The following is a 6,354-nucleotide window of genomic DNA, read 5'->3' as shown; positions in this document are numbered from 1 at the left end:
GCTCACCTTACTAGACCTGGATGGAGGTGGGTGGTCCTTGGACTTCCCACAGGGCAGGGAACCCTAATTGCTCTTTGGGCTGACAAGGGAGGGGGACTTGGTTGGGGGAGGGGGAGGGAAATGGGAGGCGGCGGTGGGGAAGAGACAGAAATCTTTAATAAATAAGTAAATAAATAAATAAAGAAAGAAAGAAAGAAAAAAAAACAAAAGAATACTGGAAACTTATTCATTGCGTTTCGTAGCACCCTTTGTCAACATTCTTTCATTTTCACCTGTCTCAAATGTAGACACTCTGCCCAAATTTTGATGTCTGTATACTACTTACTATGAATAATTTTGAGGAAATTAAAATGAGCAAGTAATGTAAAACAGCACAGCTAATGTCTAATGCCATAACTGTTTACACTTCACCCTAGAAGTAGTAAATATTAGATCCATTTAAACATAATTTACTAATTTTGTTTGTAGAATTATGTATACAGATGGAAACATAATTCAGAATAGTGTAATTATTCTAAAAGGAGTTAAGAAGATCAGCAAGAGACAATATAGGGATACCTTCTTATGTATAAAATATAAACATAATCTCATGATATCTAAGATAATCCTAAATATCAGATCTCATGAATAATAAGATCACATAGTATGCAATACAACCATCAAGATAGGAGACATTACTTAGTTTATCTGCCTCAATTTAATGTTTTCTTTGGTTGTATTAGTTTCTGTGGCAGAAGTTGTCAGGAGATTTCAGAAATTAAAGTGGCAGGAACTGATGATATAGAATTGAAATATACTACTAGAAGATGTTTATTGGATAAGTAATTAATTAAAACATATTAACCCAATGAATATGTTTCTGTTGTATCATGCAAGGTAGATATTACAGTCACTAACTAATAGGGATATTCAAAACTCTAAAAGTTATCATGAATAGAGGCTGAGCAGAAAATGATACGGTTGTTGAATTTCAGCATTTTAAGTGATCCTTTAATAATTACATTCAACCACTAATAACTGCACACAGAACTATTGTCTCCCCTTGTCCCTTCATTGCTTTCTCTCCAGTAGAGTTTGAATAATTGTCTTCCAGAAAGAAAAAGCTTTAAAGAATATTATTCTGAATTTAAAGAAAAGGATATCTCAATTTGCATCTTCTCAGAAATATCAGGCTTTTGTACTCTCTGCCACACATAGAAAGGAAAGTACCACTTTGATTAGGCCTGTGTTTCATAAATTTTAAAGTTTCCCTCTCTCCTTTCCTCTCTTCCTCCTTTCCTCTTTTCCTCCCTTCCTCACCTCCCTCCTCTACCCTAGTCACTTCCTCCCTACAAATCTGTCTCCCTATTTATGGTGTGTGTGCGTGCACGTGTCTGTGTGTGTGTGTGTGTGTGCATGTGTGCACATATGTGTATATCCCAAGAAGTTTAATCAAGGCTACCTACATGATCCTGAATTTAGAAATGCTCATCAGAGCCTACTTGCCTCTTCAGTGGGTACACTAATTGATGCCATACCTCCCCTTCTCCCAGAATCTGTGTGTAGCCAATAGAGGAATAGTATATGTATATTCTAGGTCTCTGTGGGCCCTTTTCCCAGTATAGATGATGCTTTGGAGGGCATGACTTCTGCGGATCCATTGTCAATATGCACCATTTCTGTAAGTCTGTGGTCCCCATGTCCATGTCAGCTCAGAAGTTAGTAAGTTGCGGTCTCCCTTTCCTCTATAGCCACTGCATTATTTTTATGCCTTTTCCGCAATGTCCGTGAACCTAAGGGATTGGTGTAAGTGTCTTATCTAGGACCCTCCACAATCCTTTATTCTTAGTGTCATGTATTTTTATCTAGGGTCACTGTCAGGGGAAGCTTTTCTGTTTGTGGCTTAGAACAGTCTTGGCCTATAATTGTAAACATAGATGTTTAGGAGGTGATTTAGTACTATGTTAATTCACCTACACAGCCATCTTAGGTTTCCTCCATATAACAGCTGTGTCACACCGTTACACCCATGGGCCTGTCTTGCCTGACAGGTTACTATTATAATTCACAGAGTTCACAGCTGGGTTATGCCATTAATGTGCTTTGGCTCATAGTGGCGTGTATAGCACCATTTATTGCAGTGAGAACAGCCATCAAGGAGCTATCTTTTAGCTCAGTTTCAGCTTCATTTCTCTTCATCTCAGACATATTGTGGCCTCAGAAATAGAGTTTTATCTCATCCCAGTGTGAGTAACCAAGAGGAATGGCAAGAGCCTGTATTGTTTTTGGGCTCCATGATCTCTGTAACCAGCAGCTTTTATGGAGATAACCCACAATTGACAGGAAGATTTTGGTTTTAACAATCCATTGCTCTTAAGACCTGTGTTCTCTTTTCTTGCATATCTGCCTTCAAACCTTATGTTATTTAGTTGGATTACCAAGTAGTTACTAAGTGGTGTTTTCATATCCTTCCTATGTTCATACCTACCCCATCCCTTTCTCCACCATTCTCCCTGTTTGAACCTTTCAGCCCACAATATAATATAATCCCTCTCTACCCTCACTTGATCTATGTGGTGCTGTATGTCCTATCTTGAGGTGCCATGCCATCCCCTTTCTAGGTTTTAGATCCTCTAATATTCTAAGGTAAGCACACAGAACAAAAGTACAGGGCCTAGGATCTACATATAAGAAGACATGTACAAGTATTTTTAAAATGTGTGCTTGCAAAAAAAGAGTCATCAAGGAAGTCTTTTGGTTGACAACTGAGTTTCTATTATTAGTTTTCTTTTGATTTGTTTTTTGCTACTTTATATATAGTTTTCAGTATGTTAAATTTGCCTGTATTGCTTTTATTATTAAAGAAATACATTATATTTTTTGTTTTTTTGTTTTGTTTTCTGTTTGTTTGTTTGTTTGGTTTGGTTTGGTGTGGTTTTTGAGACAGGGTTTCTCTTCAGATTTGGAGCCTGTCCTGGAATTAACTCTTGTAAACCAGGCTGGCTTTGAACTCATAGAGATCCACCTGCCTCTGCCTCCCCAGTGCTGGAATAAAAGGTGTGTACCACCACCACCTGGCTCCAAGAGCATTACAATTTTTAAAGAAGTTTTCAAGCAGAAGTATAATTTCTATTAAGAAAACCCCACAGTGATGTAACAAATTTATTAGATCTACCTAATATATTAGGTTTATTTGACCATTATGTTAGTAGATATGTGGTAGAAAGCATGAAGATATTTTTGGAGTATAATGTTAAATTCATGGGTATTTTTGATGTATCATGAATACTCATAAAAATAACCCCTTGGGACTATACCTTTAGAGCCTCTTAGCAGCATGAACATCTCTCTATGTTCATTCTTCTCTTACATAAAAAATTGTAAGAAGTATTCTTCTGCACATAACATACATTGAACCATTCCTAAAATTCTAGAGTTTTGTTGTTCTGCTTGCCTTTAACAAATACTGAGAAAATGATACCAACACTGTTCCCTAGACATCCATGCTTCTGCATCAGAGGAGATGGAGAATGTAGATGAGATTGCATTCTGATGGGGAGAGTAAGGAGGAAGAGGAGAACTATAAGTGATACAGCTCTGGAGCTGCAATAGGACCACTCTAGGGTGGAAATGCATCCTGACTTGTTGGGGAGTCAGGCTATACATGGAGCTGCAATAGGACCACTCTGGAGGGAAAAGTATCCTTACTTGTTGGGGACTCATGCTATAACTGGAGCTGCAATAGGACAGCTCTCAGGGTGGGGAGAGATGTATCCTCACTTGTTGGGAGGTCAGGCTATGTCTGAAGCTAGGATGCAGTGGGGAGAATGGTCTCCCTGCAGAAAGGAACAATCCTGCTCCTCTCCTAGAGAGAGTATTACAACTGAGCCCTGCTCAGTTCTCTATAGTAATAACTGGTTAAAGGTCTGGTTAGAAATTTTTTGGGTCTGTTGTTAAAGAAATCTAGACAGGAGGTTTATGAAACAGGGGACAATTTTTAGGACTAATGTGCCCTTTTTAGATTTTTGGCTCCAGTTCTGGGACCAGGGCCTATTTCTTTCATTAGTTCTGGTTCCAGGGTCGAAGTGTGTTTCTTTGGCCCTGGTATCAGAATCAGGGTGTGCTTCTTAGGTTCTGGGTTCAGGGAAAAAGTGCTTCTTTAACTGACTCTGGTTTGGGGTCAGAGTAAATTTCTTTGGCTGGTGGTTTAACCCTACAAAAACAAACAAATTAGAAGAAAGGGGCTAATTTCAAGATGAGAAAAAAGAAGTATCACATTTCTTGATTATTATGAACCAATTTAAATTCTGTTCCTGATTATCTCTCACTGGCTTAGTAAGGAATTAAGCTTCAATTACCTTGCAGTTTTACCTTTCAGCATCATATCAAACCAGTTCTGGGTTTTATGGGTGGATTCTGGTTTACAGTAGTACTAAGGCCTCAAGAAAGCTCCCGTCCTTAGATATCTGTACCTAGCATGATGCTCTCTGCCTTAGTTCTCTGGAGCCTTGACATCCACTGTGGTCCCATGCCTACCTTGGCTTTGTAAAAGCAAAGACAGCTCCTTGGGGCATGTCAATCTATTGTCTTCAATGTCTTCCAGGAGTGTATGCTCATGGGACATCAAAAAGGGATTCCACAGAGAATTCTCACTCATGACTGCAACCCCAAAAGCTTGTTCTCCAAGAAAAAAATGTTTATTTAATGCATATTATATCCCAATCGTTTGTTCTAAGTGCGTTATTACTATGGCCCATTCCCCAGCACTCCACTTAATAAAGATCATTATTACACATTTTTCTGTCTAGGAAATTACATATAAGTCCAATATGTAGTTCAAATGTTTAAGTTTAGGTTTATAGATGTAGTACATAGTTTAGGTACATAGATTCCATTGAGATATATAGTGTAATTATTTTCTCAGTAATATTCATCATTCCTTGGCTGAAAAATATACAGTTTGATTTGCTCAAGTAGATAGTTTATAGTTCACAACTTAGTTTCTCAGCTTTTCAGAAGAAATAGAAACAGAAGTTGTAGAAATAACATTTGTTTGCTGAGATCACCTTTTTGTGCTCATAAATCTTATTTGCCTTGTGAGATTTGAAGTTCAAGCTTTTTTCTCCATATACCCTCATCATATTTCCTGTAGTGCTTCTGGATATGCTTGTAGGCTGTCAGGACAGATAGTACCTCCTTTTTTTGTGAAAAAGAAAAATAAAACAAGTCTTGTAACATGAGGCAATGTCTGAATCTGAAACATAATTATTAAATAGATTTTTGTTAATTTTACTAATGGTCACTATACTCCAGTAGTGTGGTTACCTTCTTCACACTATGGTAGGTGAAAGAAGTTTTATAATCAGGTCATTTGTAAACAATGTTATCATTTCTTTCCCCTATTCAAATAGCTCTAAACCTAGATTGAGATTTAGTACACTGAGATTCCTGCCCATGAGTACTTTTAAAATCATTTGGAATGAACACTACGCCCTTCCAGGATGCCTTACGCAGCATTTGTGTGGATTTCAAAGAACTATATATGCATAACTGAAAGGCCATCCAAGACCCTGACATGATTCCATTCTGCAAGTTCATTAACAATATCCTTTGAGAGCATCACAGCCTTGATAGGCACACTTGCGAATTGGCTGATTTTTAATTTAGTTTAATTTCCTATATGGAAATGTGCATTATCATTTGATGTTTTTGGAAAATTAAAGTGTGGGTTAGCAGTTAGCACTGGATTAGAAGGAGAAGAACATAGTATCATTTTCTATCAGCTCGTACAAGTGATTGTTGTGGCTTGATCTTGCCATGCAACTGTCCTAAATGTTTTTGTGTGTTTTCCCTCTGAACATACCTTTGCCTCCTACCAGATTAAATTTAAATAATAGTGCTGATGTGTCTTCTAGAATTGTAGACTGTTTGGGATTATTTTCCTTGGGTGTGTAGCTTGATCAATTTTAAAGAGGACTTAAAGCAACTGTTGTTATTTTCTATTGAATCAAGAGCTCTTCCTGGTAATGAACCAGTGTTCAGATTTTAAGTATTTACTTGTAGTTATTAAAACAGAAAGACATGGGGCAAGACATTTGCATAATATAATCGCTCTTCCTTTTATGTGATTCATGACTTGTTAGGAAGCTTTATTGTAATCTTGCTTTGGATGTGCCTCCACTTCCCACCAACTGAGTTTGAAGAGAGCAGCTGGATTCTCATCAGAAAACTACACAAATTAAAGATAAATGTCTCTGAATCATAGCATTTCCATTTTCCTGTTAAGAGAGCTAACTTCAAATTTGCAGGGTGAGGACAACTATCTGATCCTCATTTTCTCTTTCTGATTACCCTGGAGCATCAGATCACAGACCT

Source organism: Alexandromys fortis, unplaced genomic scaffold (assembly GCF_014885135.2).
Source record: "Alexandromys fortis isolate MF-2015 unplaced genomic scaffold, M_Fortis_MF-2015_v1.1 scaffold_2_26212498_36691700, whole genome shotgun sequence".
In the NCBI taxonomy this organism is placed as follows: domain Eukaryota; kingdom Metazoa; phylum Chordata; class Mammalia; order Rodentia; family Cricetidae; genus Alexandromys; species Alexandromys fortis.
This window is presented reverse-complemented; position numbering follows the sequence as displayed.